The sequence below is a fragment of the Panthera leo genome, chromosome B4 (assembly GCF_018350215.1).
Source record: "Panthera leo isolate Ple1 chromosome B4, P.leo_Ple1_pat1.1, whole genome shotgun sequence".
NCBI lineage: Eukaryota > Metazoa > Chordata > Mammalia > Carnivora > Felidae > Panthera > Panthera leo.
The window spans coordinates 121,565,216-121,580,210 of NC_056685.1; positions in this window are offsets into that span (position 1 = coordinate 121,565,216).

The window sequence follows — 14,995 nt, forward strand, 5'->3', positions numbered from 1 at the left end:
GGTATGTTCTTTTCTAGTTTTGATTTTTAATTCAAGTTTCAAATTTTTGTAGTATTTGAAAATTGCAGAAGAATATGTAAGTAATGAAACATGGTTAAACACCATGTCATTTGTGAAGTAGAATTTTACCAGAACCCTTGAATTTCTTCAGGATTGCCTTACCATCCTATCCCCCACCATTCCCCTTTCAGAGATTTTTTTTTTTTTTAATTATCCCGAATTTTGTGTAAATCTTCATCCTCCTGTTTTCTTATTTTGTTGCCTTACATATGTGCCGTTAAACTTGTTTGGTTTTGTTTGCGTTTGGGCCATACAAAAAAAAAGAAAAAATTGTACCGTATTCTTTGTAATATTCTGTGTCTCTTTACATTACGTCACTAAGAGAATCTATATTATTAGGTGTAGCCATAGTTCTTTCATTTTCACTGCTGTATAGTATTTTATTGTGACTCAGTGCTCCATAGTTCATTCCATGGACATGTGGATTGCTTTCAGAATATAGCCTGTATAAACAATGTCACTATGAAATTTTGATCTACATATATGCTAAAGTTTTCGCAGAGAATCTGGATGTGAAGTTGCTGGGTCATAGGCTGGATGACATTCAGTAATGGGGAACTGGTTTCCAATTCCACCGGCAGAGTTCTCATTGTTCAATATACTCACCCCTTGGAATAGTCAGATTTTTTTTTCTTTTTTCTTTTTTCTTTTTAAGTTTATTTATGTTTGAGAGAGGGAGTGCCAGCAGGGGAGGGTCAGAGAGATAGGGGGACTGAGGATCCCAAGCACACTTGGGGTTGACAGCAGCAAGCCTGATTTGCAGCTTGAACTCAGGAACCATGAGATCATGACCTGAGTGGAAGTCTGTCTTAGCCAAATGAGCCACACAGGTACCCCTAGAATAGTCACATTTCTTAATTTTGCCATTCTAGTATAAAATGATATTACTTTGGGGTCTTTATGTTTCTGTAGTTACTTGTAAGATTAAGCTCTTGTTATGCTTATTGGCCATTTGCATTTCCTTTTCCATGAAAATCTCTTATTTGGGGTTTTTAGATTGATTTATAAGTCTTTATATATACCAGCCATTAATCTTTATGACTGTTTTCTGTATCTTTTCAAAGAAACACATCTTTATCTTGAAGTCACAAAAATATAAAGGTTTTAGCGTTTTATTTTTTAAGTGTTTATCTAGAATCGATTTTTGTGCCTAGTGTCAAGGTAGAATCCAGTTACTTTTTTTGCCCTATGTGGAACCCAATTTATGCTTTTTTTTGCCCTATGTGGAACCCAATTTATGCTTTCCCTGCAACAGCCATGTTTGTATGACAGGTTTCTATATGTTTTGGGGTCTGTTTCTTTATCCTGTCCACTGGTCAGTCCCTCTATACCTGTGCCAAAAACAAGAGTTTTTCATCATTCCAGCCTAATTAAATCTTTGTTGTCTAATAGGGCAATACTCTTTAGGAGTATTCTGTGTATTCTTGAACTTTTGCTTTTCATGTAAACCTTAGAATCTGTTTTCCAAGTTCCATGGTGGGGGGGGGGGGCGGTGGCGAATGTTGGATTTTTATTGGAATTGCAATGAATCTGTAGCTCAGTTTGAGTAAATGGGAGTCTTCTGTGCTTGAATATAGTATATTTTCCATTTACTTAGACCTTCTTTAATATCCCTCAATAAAGTTAAGTCTTTTTTTGTCTGTGCAGGGTTTGCACTTTAAATAGATTTATTTATAAATTATACCTTATTGTTACTTTGTTCTAACTGCTGTTGCTTAAAAATCCAGTTGATTTCTGATATGATCTTATATCCAGCAACTTGCTAAACATTTACTGCTTCTAATAATTTGTAGAGGCTGAGATTTTATAATCATATCATCTGAATAATGACTTTTTTGTTTCTAATTCTTAGGCTTTTTTTTTCCCTTCCTCTTCTGACTGCACTTGCTAGAATGCTCAGTACAAAGATGAATAGAAGCAGCAATACTGGACATTCTTTCCTGTTTTAAAGGTTATGATTCTAAGGTTTCCATTAAGAGAGATTTTGTTTGCTTGTTTTGTAATTCTGTTTTAAATCATGAATGAGTGCTACATTTTATTAAATTGTTACTATATCTATTGAAATGATCTTTTCTCTTTATTTTGTTAATGCGGTGAATAAGATTTATGTTTTTTTAATGTTAAATCAAATCTACATTCCTGTGATAAACCCAAGTTGATTATGATGGATTAACTTTTTAAGCACATTGTTGTTTGGTTTGTACAGTATTTTGTGTCCATTTTCATGACTGAGATTGGCTTGTAATTTTCTGCCCTTATCTAGTTTGGAATCAAGTCTAGGTACATGGCTTACTTCATGTTACCAAGGTTTTGTTCAAATGCTACTATTCATATCAATGAGGCCTTCTCTGCCCCTACTTTTAGATACTATAAATGCAAACTCTGCACCTTATTTCGCCTCTTTCCCTATTCCCCTTCCCCATGTACCCTTCTCCCAACACTTACCATTTTTTATTGTAAAGGTAACTTATTTACTTTATTGTCTCCCCCAACCCCCATTAGAATGTAAACTCTGAAGGGCAGAAAGAATTGTATATAGTGTGAGGAACAGATCTAATTCCATCTGTTTCCAAATATCTATCCGGTTATCCCAACATCATTTACTAAAATGTCAATATTTTTCCCCCACTGATTTGAAATACTGCCTTTATTATCACTGCCTTTACTTATTTCCATAAGGAGTGGGTCAACATCTGGATTTTCTGTTACATGCCATTGGTTTATATACCAGTACCACACTGAATTACAGACACTTATGAGTATATTTTAATATTTGATAGACCAGTTCCCCCATAGCTATTTTTTTAGAGTTTTTCTAGTTATTCTTACATTATTTAAATATGAATTTTAGCATCATCTTATGTCTAAGAAAAAACCTTGACTTTTTAAAGTTTTTGTTTAAATTCCAATTAGTTAACATACAGTGTGATATTAGTTTCAGGTGTACAATACAGTGATTCAACAATTTCATACAACACCAGGTGCTCACCATAGCAAGTGCACCCCTTAATCCCCATCATCTATTTTACCCATCCCCCCACCAACCTCCCCTCTGGTAACCAGCAGTGTATTCTCTATAATTAAGAGTCTGTTTCTTGGTTTACCTCCCTGTGTCTTTTCTTTCCCCTTTGCTCATTTGTTTTGTTTCTTAAATCCTGCATGAGTGAAATCATATGGCTTTGTCTTTTTCTGAATATTTCACTTAATTGTATGACATTGCAGATGGCAAGATTTCATTCTTTTTTATGGCTGAGTAATATATATGTATATATTATATTGGCACATTTTTTTAAGGGAGAGAGAGAGAATATCTTAAGCAGGCTCCACACCCAGCATGGAGCCTGATGTGGGTCTTGGGTCTTGATCTCACAACTGTGAGATCATGACCTGAGCCAAAATCAGGAGTGGGATACTTGACCGACTGAGGCACCCAGATGCCCCTATACCACATTTACTTTATCCATTCATCAGTTGATGAACAGTCCAGCTGCTTCCATAATTTAGCTATTGTATATAATGCTGCTATAAACATCAGGGTGCATGTATCCCTTAGAATTAGTATTTTTGTATTCTTTGGGTACATAGTAGTGCAATTACTGGATCGTAGATAGCTCTATTTTAACTTTTTGAGGAACCTCCATCCTGTTTTCCAGAGTGGCTGCACCAGTTTGCATTCCCACCAACAGTGCAAGAGGGTTCTGCTTTCTCTACATGATTGCCAACACCTGTTGCTTCCTGTGTTGTTGATGTTAGCCATTCTGACAGGTGTGAGGTGATATCTCCATGTGATTTTGCTTTACATTTCCCTGATGATCAGTGATATTGAGTATCTTTTCATATGTCTGTTGGCCACCTGTATGTCTTTTTTGGAAAAATGTTTATTCATGTCTTTGGCCCATTTATTTATTTTTTATTTATTTTTTAAATCTTTATTTATTTTTGAGAGAGAGAGAGAGAGAGAGAGTGCAAGCAGGGGAGGAACAGAGAGAGAGGGAGACACAGAAACTGAAGCCAGCTCCAGGCTCTGAGCTGTCAGCACACAGCCCAATGCGGGGCTCAAACTCACGAACTGGGAGATCATGACCTGGGCCGAAGTTGGCCCCTTAACCAACTGAGCCACCCAGGCACCCCTTTGGTCCATTTTTAAATTGGATTATTAATTTTGTGGGCTTTGAGTTTTATAAGTTCTTTATGTATTTTGGATACTCTTTATCAGATATGTTGTTTGCAGGTATCTTCTCCCATTCTGTAGTTTGTCTTCTGGTTTTGTGGATTGTTTCCTTCACTTTGCCGAAGCTTTTTATTTTGATGAAGTCCCAATAGTTTCTTTTTGCTTTTGTTTCCCTGGTCTCAGGAGACATATATAGAAAGAATTTGCTATGGCCAGTGTCAAAGAGGTTACTGCCTATGTTCTTCTATAGGATTTTTATGGTTTCAAGTCTCACCTTTAGGTCTTTCATCCATTTTGAATTTATTTTTGTGTTGGTGTAAGAAAGTGGTCTAGTTTCATTCTTTTGCATATTGCTGTCCAGTTTTCCCAATACCATTTGTTGAAGAGCCTCTTTTTTCCATTATATACATATTCTTTCCTGCTTTCTTGAAGATTGACCCAAGAGTTGTGGGTTCATTTCTGGGTTATCTATTTTGTTCCATTGATCTATGTGTCTATTTTTGTGCCAGTACCATACTCTTTTGATTACTACAGCTTTGTAATATAACTTGAAGTTCAGAATTGTGATGCCTCCAGCTTTGCTTTTCTTTTTCAAGGTTTATTTGGATATTTGGGGTCTTTTGTGGTTCCATACAATTTTTTAGGATTGTTTGTTCTAACTCTGGGAAAAATGCTGTTGGTATTTTGATAGGGATTGAATTAAATGTGTAGATTGCTTTGGGTAGTATAGACATTTTAATAATATTCTTCAAATCCATGAGCATGGAATGTTTTTCCATTTTTTTGTGTGTCATCTTCAATTTCTTTCATCAGTGTTTTATAGTTTTCAGAGTACAAGTCTTTCACTTCTTTGGTTAGGTTTATTCCTAGGTATCTTACTGGTTTTGGTGCAATTGTAAATGGGATTGATTCCTTAATTTCTCTTTCTGCTGCTTCATTATTGTTGCATAGAAACACAACAGATTTCTCTATATGTTTTGTATGTGGCGACTTTACTAAATTTGTGTATCAGTCCTAGCAATTTTTTTGGTGGAGTCTTTCAGTTTTCTATATAGAATATCATGTCATCTACAAATAGTGAAAGTTTGACTTCTTACTTTCCAATTTGAATGTCTTTTATATATTTTTGTTTTCTGATTGCTGTGCTTAGGACTTCCAGTATAATATTCAATTAACAGTGGTGAGAGTAAACATCCCTGCCTTGTTCCTGGCCATAGAGAAAAAGCTCTCAGTTTTTCCCCATTGAGGATGATATTAGCTGTGGGTTTTTCATATCTGGCCTTTATTATGTTGAAGTATGTTCCCTCTAAACCTACTTTGTTGAGGGTTTTTACCATGAATGGATACTGTACTTTGTAAAATGTTTTTTCTGCATCTATTGTAATGATCATATGATTCTTCTTTTTTCTTTTAAGTTTGTTTGAGAGAGAGAGAGAACGTGCAAGTGAGGGACGGTCAGAGAGGGAAAGAAAGAGAATATGAAGCAGGCTCCATGCTGTCAGTACAAAGCCTGACTCGGGGCCCGATCCCATGAACCATGAGATCATGACCCAAGCTAAAATCAAGAGTTGGATGCTTATGGGGCGCCTGGGTGGCTCAGTCAGTTAAGCGTCCAGCTTCAGCCCAAGTCATGATCTCATGGTTTGTGGGTTCGAGTCCTGTGTTGGGCTCTGTGCTGACAGCTCGGAGCCTGGAGCCTGCTTTGGATTCTGGGTCTCCCTCTCTCTCTGCCCCTCTCCCACTCTCACTTTGTTTCACTCCGTCTCTCAAAAATAAATAAATGTAAAAAAAATAATTAAAAAAAAAAAAAAGAGTTGGATGCTTAACCAACTGAGCCACTCTGCCCATATGGTTCTTGTCCTTTCTTTTATTAATGTGGTGTATTGATTGATTTGTAAATATTGAACCATGTTTGCAACCCAGGAATAAATCCCACTTGATCGTGGTAATTTTTTTAATGTATTGTTGGATTTGGTTTGCTAGTACTGAGAATTTTTGCAGCCATGTTCATTAGGGATTTGGCCTTTAGTTCTCTTTTTTAGTGGAGTCTCTGGTTTAGGTATCAGGGTCATGCTGGCCTCGTAGAATGAATTTGGAAGTTTTCCTTCCTTATTTTTTTGAATAGTTTGAGAAGAATTTGGTATTAACTCTTCTTTCAATATTTGGTTCAATTTGCCTGCGAAGGCATCTGGCCCTGGACTTCTGTTTCTTTGGAATTTTTTGATTACTGATTCAATTACTTTGCTGGTTATCGGTCTGTTCCAAGTTTTTTCTGTTTCTTCCTGTTTCAGAAAAACCTTGGTTTTTTATTGGGATCGCATTACACTTACAAATTTACTTAGGAAAAAAATGAAATCTTAATGATGTTAAAATGTTCCAACAAAGAACAAGGAATGTCTTTCCACTAGTTTAAGTATACTTTTGTGTCTTTAAGAAGTATTTTAAAGTATTTTAATGTAGGTTTTGAATGTTTCTTGTTGTTTGTTCCTAAATATGTTGTCTTTTTTGTTGCTAGTATAAGTGAAATTTATTTCCTCTTTCATTGTATAACCTAACTGATTATCTTTTGTGTATATGAAGGCTTTTGGGTTTTGCATGTTACTTTTATATCCTGCCACCTTGCAGAATTCTTTTCACGTTTGAGTGAGTTTATTCACTGAGTCTCTAGAGATCTCCAGGTATTTTTCATGACATCTGTAGAGATCATTTTATTTCTTCTGATTCCTGTCTTTATTTTCTCTTGACTCTTTCATTAGCAAAAACAGTGTCAAATGGTTAAATAGTAGTTAAAACAGTGTCAAATAGTTAAATAGTAGTGGAGGTGGTGGGCATTTTGTGTTGTTCTTTACCTTAGAAAGAATGCCTCAGGTATTTCCCAATTATTAAGATGATGACTTTACAACTGTATTTTTATTTAAAATGAGTGTTAGATTTTGTTACAGGCTCTTTCAAGCATCCATCAAGATAATCATACAATTTTTTCCTTATACCTATTAATATAAATTATATTAAAATGTTTGCTAATATTACTTCATCTCTGTATTCTTAGAATAAATCTTACTTGGCCATGGTGTAGTATTTTCTTCTTTTAATATTGAAGTCTGATCAGGTTTTCTGTATTAACATTCATAGGAATATTATTTTATAATTATCTTTTATGTTGCTGCAATTATCAGGTTTAGATCATGTTATACTTGCTTCATAAAAAGAATTTAGAAGTTTTCCTTCATTTTCTATGCTCTGAAACAACTGTGTTGGGATTCTTTGGTTCTAAATGCTTTTTTTGTAAATTTATTTGTAAAATCTGAGCCTCGTGATGTCATGCGAAGTAGCTCCTTGATAGTTTTCTTGATTTCTCTTATAGAAATTGGTCATTTTAAACACTTGTCTTTATTAAGGTCAGTTACAGTAAACTGTCTTTTTCTAAGTAATTCTTGATTTCATTTAGTTTTGTAAACATATACATAGAGATGTATAGAGTAGTCTACTTAGATTTTTTTAATTTCTGCGGTATTATTTCCTCCCTGTTCCTGTCTGTTTTGGGATTTTTTGGTTTGAGTTTTGTGTGGAGTTGAATTGTTTTTGTTTTGTTTTTGTTTTCCCCTATTCCTGGGGTTTGTTTGTTTGTTTTTTGTGGATGGTGTTTCTAGCTCAAGAGCACCTTCTTCTGTCAGTATAATGAAGTGCAGTTTCTTTAAGTGATAATAACGTGGGAATGAGGAGGTTTGGTTAGGTGACTTGTTTAGCTTTTGCTTCTGCAGGATGTTTAATTATACCCTTCTAACTTTCTGGTATCTCCAAGGGGCACCACCCCTTCTTTATTATCTGATTCTCTCTGGAAGCAATGGGGCCCTGAGGCTGCCACCACTACTGGGTCCTGCTTACCTTCAAAACCTAGCTGGTACCATGAACTACCAAATCCTAGGCCTGTGTTCTGTATTTTGGCTCTTAGTATTAGACTTTGTCTTGCTAGACGTTATTCTATCTTGTTTCATCTACGTGTTATGCTCCCCAGCCCACTTTTGCGTAGTCTTTTAAGCCTCCCCTGCGCAGACTTATACCTGTACCTGTACTTATACCTGGGCTCGCACCAATGGCACAAGCTCTGTTGGAATTTGTCATTTCTCTACTTAGAGAAGTTCATTGTATTCTCTGTCTCCTGGTAATGCTGAAGGCATGGGTTGTGTATGATTTTATTTTCACTCTTTTGTTATCTTATGGTTCTCAGAGAGGATGTGTGGAGAGATTCAGGTTCAGGGGGTCACCATTAATCTCCATATGCCAAATTCTCTCCTAAATCTTTCCTTGGTTTTTAAACATCACCAGGCTTAAAAAAATAACTTTTATATTTTATTGATCTTTTCTATTAAATCTTAGTTTTCTTTCATTAATTTTTGCTGTTTATTATTTCCTTATTTCTATTTTCTTTTGTTTGGTTTGTCTCTTTCTAACTTTTTCTGTTGGATCATTAACTTGTTTATTTTCAAGACTTCTTTTCCAACATATTCATTTGAGAGGATAAATTTCTCTCTATGTGCCCATTAGCTGAATCCCACAAGTTGTGATAGGCAGTATTTTCATTACTATCCGGTGCTAAGTATTTTAAAATTTCCGTTATGAGTTCTTCTTTGACTCATGAGTTACCTAGTATGTTTTTAGACTTTTAAACAAATGTAGTTCTTCAGTTTTATCTTTTTTATTGAAATATTCTAACTTGATACCTATAATCTGGATCATACCTGTGATTTGAAATGTGTTACCACTTGCTTTATGACTTAGCACAAGGTCCATTTAGAAAATTATTCTAGGGGCGCCTGGGTGGTTCAGTCAGTTAAGCATCCAAGTCTTGTTTTCGGCTCAGGTTGTGATATTATGGTTTGTGAGTTCGAGGCCTATATCGGCTCTGAGCTGACAGTGTGGACCCTTCTTGGGATTCTCTCTTTCTCCCTCTCTCTCTGACCCTCCCTCATTTGCTCTCTCTCTCTCTCCCTCTGTCTCTCAAAATATATAATAAACTTCATAAAAATTATTCTACGTGTGCTTAATAAGAATGAGTAAGGTCTAATTTAGAGATGTTGAGTTCTAGATATGTCCATTCAATCAAGTTCACTAATTGTGTCATTCAAATCTTTTATGACCTTGCTGATATCTTTGTCTCCTTGGTCTAGGAATAATGGAAGAGTTATTGGATATGTGTTAAAATATTCTACATCAATAGTGGATTTGTAAATTTCCCTTATAGTGCTGTCAGTTTTTGATTTTTGTATTTTGAAGACACTTAATTAGGTACATATATGTTTAGAATTCATCTTTCTGTCAGTTGAAACTTTAATCATTATGTAGTGACCTTAATAATGCTCTTTGTCTTAAATTCTATTTTGTTTAATATTAATAAAATGTCCTCATGTTTCTTCAGTATTTATCCAGAATATCTTTTCTCATGTGTTTACTTTTAAACTTTCTACATCCTTTTATATTTCATGTGTATCCCATTGTACATACCCATTTTTGTTTGATGCTATAATGTTTGGGAACATGTAGGCTGTTGGCTGGGGTATTTCAGTTTTTCTCAAAGTGGGCTCTCCAGGAAGCTAGTTCAAGCCTATCCACATCAGTTCCTAGGTTCTAACTGAAGCCGAAAGAGAGCAAGCCCCAAGGCACAATCATTTTCAAACTTCTGCATTTGTCCCATGTCCCAAAATTATTCAAATGACTAAGCCCAGCTTCAAAGAGTGAAGAAATAAATTCTCCCTCTTGGTGGGAGAAGCAGCATAAATCTGTACTTACAGGGACACAGGCGTTATTGTATTCATCTCTGCAAATAAGATATTACAAACCTCTGTTTTCTATTTTGCACCTCCCTGTATCTCTGCTACAGTGTGGGCAATTATATATTTGGTTAAATCACCATGTGAAATGCAACCAAATACAATTCTGAATGATACAAAAGTGCATAACTGAATTTTTTTAACCCAGTTTGCATTAGCTAGGGTAGACTATTACTGCAACAAATAAAACCAAGTATGTATAATGACTAAAAAAAAAGTTATTTCTCCTATAACTATACTGGGAAAGTAAATAGGTCCTCAGGGCAGCTTTCATGTATGCAGGCATTTAGGGACACAAACTGATGGAAACTCTGCCATCTTCAACTTGTGGCATTCAGAGTTGCCACAGAAGTGGTCTCTATCCCAGCCAGCTAAATAGGAAAAGAATAGGGAGGAGCACCAGGTAGGAAGTTTTTATGGGCTAGACCTGGAAGTGACACACGTTATTTCTGCTTACATTTTATCACCTAGAAAATCAGTCACATGTTCACACCTAACAGCAAGTATAGTGTTATTCAAGGAGAAATTAATAAAAATGGTTTAAAACATGACATGAAAGTACAGAACAAAATTAAATTAGGCTCTTCCACTTGTTAACCATGAGACCTTGGGCAAATTACTTGACCTCTCTAAACCTGTTAGTCTTCACTAACATAGGGGGAATAAAAATAATAGTATTTATCTCATAGAAGCTTGGATTTTAAAAAGTGAAATAAGGCATAAAAATTCTTAGTAAGCACTCAGTAGTATATATCAAGTACTCAGTAAATACAAGTTATCAACATTACTAATATTATAATGGGTACTTGTTGAGTCACTGGTATACTATTTCCTGAATATCAAACATGTGAGTGCCTACCAGTGCCAGACATATTAAATAACAGAAAATTTTAATCATAAAAATTAATGTTTTATTAACAAATGCAGATTTAGGGATAGAAAATATGAGTTTTTTTTTTCAAAAATAAGAGTTACTTAGAACATAAAATGTTACAGGTCATTCTGAGTCTTTAAGGAAGTAGTTCTCAAAAAAAGACCTAAGAAGCCCACAGGTAAACAAAAGCAAGACTGCTTGCATAGGCTGGTTTGAAAGGACCCTGTGGTAGTTACTGCTCTCACAGTCTTTTTTTTTTTTTTAATTTTTTTAACGTTTATTTATTTTTGAGACAGAGAGAGACAGAGCATGAACGGGGGAGGGCCAGAGAGAGAGGGAGACACAGGATCTGAAGCAGCCTCCAGGCTCTGAGCTGTCAGCACAGAGCCCTACGCAGGGCTGGAACTCACAGAGCGGGAGATCATGACCTGAGCCAAAGTTGGTCGCTTAACCGACTGAGCCACCCAGGTGCCCCTCACAGTCTTGAGGCCATTCTCTCACATGTCCCATCTCATTGCACCTGTAATAGGCAGATGATATGATTTTATTAAGTTTAATCAGGTGACACTTTGCATATCAAACAGAACAACTTCCTAGACATCTCTTTAACCAGGGAGCTCTTTCCCTCCAAGTCCGCATAAGAGGGCCTCATAGCAGCTATCCGTTCTCTCCCACTATCTTTCTCGCTTGCTTCCCCACTACACCTCTTGCCAAGTTTTCCTTTTTCCCGTTGCCTTGGATCTTCCCTTTTGGGTCACTCTATTACTTTCTTTAGTAAACAAGATAAGTTTCTCATGCTTCTGTTGTATTCACCCTGTAACTCCAGTTACCAAAACAAAGGACCCTCCTTAGAAGGTTTGAAAAGAATAAAATTATACATAACTAGTTAATAATTTTGCAATCACAGCTAGAATAAAGAGCACAATTTGGAAAGTTAATCTTTTAGGCAGATATCCCAAGCATCCTTGATATCCTTCTTGGTCTCCCTGTTCATTTACTGAACACAGTGATGTTTGGCACAATCTTCTCACCTTGACTCCTGCCCTCATCCTTTGACCTCTCGGTTCCTTAAGGTCCTCATCTAAAATGACCTGGCCCTGCACTCCATTCAAAGACTCCATTCAAAGTCCCCCAACTCTTATGGGCACACACGAAGCTGTTCTACCCTCAAAATTCCTGTCAGACATCTTACCCTCAAACCAATCAATACCTCCTACCTCTCCAGCTTAGTCTCATCTGTTTCCACTATAACAGATACATATAACTATAACCTGCCAGTCTCATCCAGACTTTCAGTCTGTTACTGTTTTACTTTTCCTTTTTCCATTGACCCTCTTGTCTTTGATTCAGATTCCATCATTTTAGTCAGTCTTTTGCAAATAACAACCTGTGCTTTCACTACATTTGTATGGCAAAATGTTATTTCTGCAAACAGCCAATTGCCTTTCTTTGTACTACCTATCCTTGCTCCAGTGCCTCTGGGGAAAATTAACCAAATTAACCAAAGGAGAAAACTTGTAGCACTTATATTTATGAGTTCTAGCCTCAGTTGGGCCCTCAACATTGCCCTAGATTCTCCCATTTCCCTGTGGCAACTCATTGTCCCCAATTACCATTTTAAAGCCTTTTCTACTCTACTCAGCCTTCAACATTGTCACCCCTCTTTCACTTAGTACTTAACCCTCCTCCTCTTTTTTCTGAGGGAGTAGTTCACACTGAAACCTCCAAAATTTTTCCATCAAAGCTACAACCTACCTACATCTGTGTCCATTCTTTCCTCCTCTTAGACTAGAGATGTTCCTCCTGTGTTCTGAATTCCATGGCCTCTTGTGCTCCAAGAATCTTACATTAGCCATTATTTCTTTCCCTTTCTCTGCTCTATCCCTTCCCATTAACATTTACAAATACTCAAAATCTCTCCACAATTTAAATTCCTGGGCCTTATTTCCAAACAAACTGTTAGTCCCCTATGCCTTCCTTTTAGCATTCCAGATTCAAGAAAGAATTATCTAAGCTTATTGCCTCAAATTCCTCTGCTTCCATATACCCTTTAAAATACCCCAACCACCTTTGGCCCTTTCCTCTTTAAATTGGTGCTCACTCTAAAGTGACCAGTGACCTCCATGTCAAAGGGATGTTCTCTGGTCCTCATCTCATTTGCCTCTCAACAACAGGCAAAACTGTTAGCTACTTTTTTTCCTTCCTTGTCTTCCTTTGGCTTCTCTTATTCTCTTCTCATTCTGGCAACTTCTCAGTATCTTTGATAACTCTTCCTTCTTCAGTGGACCCTCAGATGTTGTAGTTCCCCAGAACTTGGTTTTTCTCAGTTCTCAATTTGTATTCTTTGTCTAAATGTTTTCATATATACCTGTGGCTTCAAATATAAGAGTTTCTCAAAGAGTGGTTTATGGGCCAGGCTATGTAGGATCACTTGCAGAGGATGAAGTGGGGACATGTTGTGTGGTAGGGGGGTGGGATGGGTAGAGGAGTGTTAAAATGAAGATTCTTAAGCCCCATGTAAGGCCTAACAAATGAATAACTCTGTGGGTGGGGACTGGGAATTTGCATTTTAAATAATTCTCCAGGTAATTCTCATACTGATGAAAGTTTGGAACCACCAATGTGATTTGCCACATTAACAAGAACAGCTCAACATCTCCATCTCATGTCTTACTAACACCAGTGCCTTATTTTTTCAAACGTTAGGAAACTTAATGATGTGAAAAACAGAAAGGAAATAAGAAACAAAAGATATGAATGAATTACCTGCCCTCTGAATAGCCAAGATTAGATTATGTCCTCTTTTGACTTTTCTAGCTCCAAATGAGAATTCCTTTATATTCAAGTTTCAAATTTTAATCCTTATCCAACTAAATAAAAACATAAGGATTGGAATGACTGTTTCATTCATTACACAGTCTCCTAAAATGGAACCAAGGGTATTTTATGGATTTTCAAAGTTAGCTTTCTCTTTAGTTAGCTAATAAAACACATTCTACTTCCCAGTAAGCATTTAACATGGGTCATTAAAATTTTACCTAAAATGTATTGTTAAATTGTTATCTTAGTTTAAAAAGTAATAAATATTCATTGTAAAACGACTTTTAGAAGATAATTATGAAGGAAATGAAATTCACTTGTAATCTCACTACCAAGAGATAATACACAATTAAATTTTAGGTATTTCATTTTTTCTGTGCATAAATGGATTTTCCCCTGAGTAATTTAAAAATATTTTTTGACTTTTGTATCTGCCTTAATTTGCAATTAAACTCTGCAAACTTTTTCCTATTTTTAGCCATATATTTTACCACTTGTATCTAAATTTGGCAAACAAAGGCTTCAGGGTTTTATTGACTTTGATCACACTTTGATTGCCTAAAGTCCCAGATAAAATTTGTATATAACAACATATTAGTTTTAGATGGATAACAATTTGATATTTGCATATACTACAAAGTGACCTCCACAATAAGTCTAGTTACTGTCACTATGTAGTTGACTCCCTTCACCCTTTTCACCCATCCAAACCACTTCCCCTCTGATAACCACCAGTCTGTTCTCTGTACCTATGAGTTTTGTTTTCCACATTCTACATATAAGTAACACCATATGGTATTTGTCTTTCTCTGATATCTCACTTAACATGATACTCTCAAGGTCCATCCATGTTGTTAACAAATAGCAAGATTTCCTTCCTTTTATGGCTGAACAGTATTCCATTGTATACATTCCATTGTATGTCCATCAATGGACAGTTAGGTGTCCATATCTTGGCTATTATAAATAATGCTGCAGCGAACTCAGGTAATTCTTAGAAGACCACATTAATACTCCTCCATGTATATCATTGCCCATTTATTCTAATTACCTGGATTCCTGACAAAATGTCCTCTCCTTTTCTTTAGCAACCAGTGATGTAGAATCTTGGCAAGGTCATTTGAAAGCCTAAATATTTCATCCCTTGGTTCCTTTTTCATTGCTTTAAAGAACTAAGGCGATATAGTCAGTCTCTTAGGAAACTTCTCATTAGATGGATTACTGATGATGGACTACTACCTT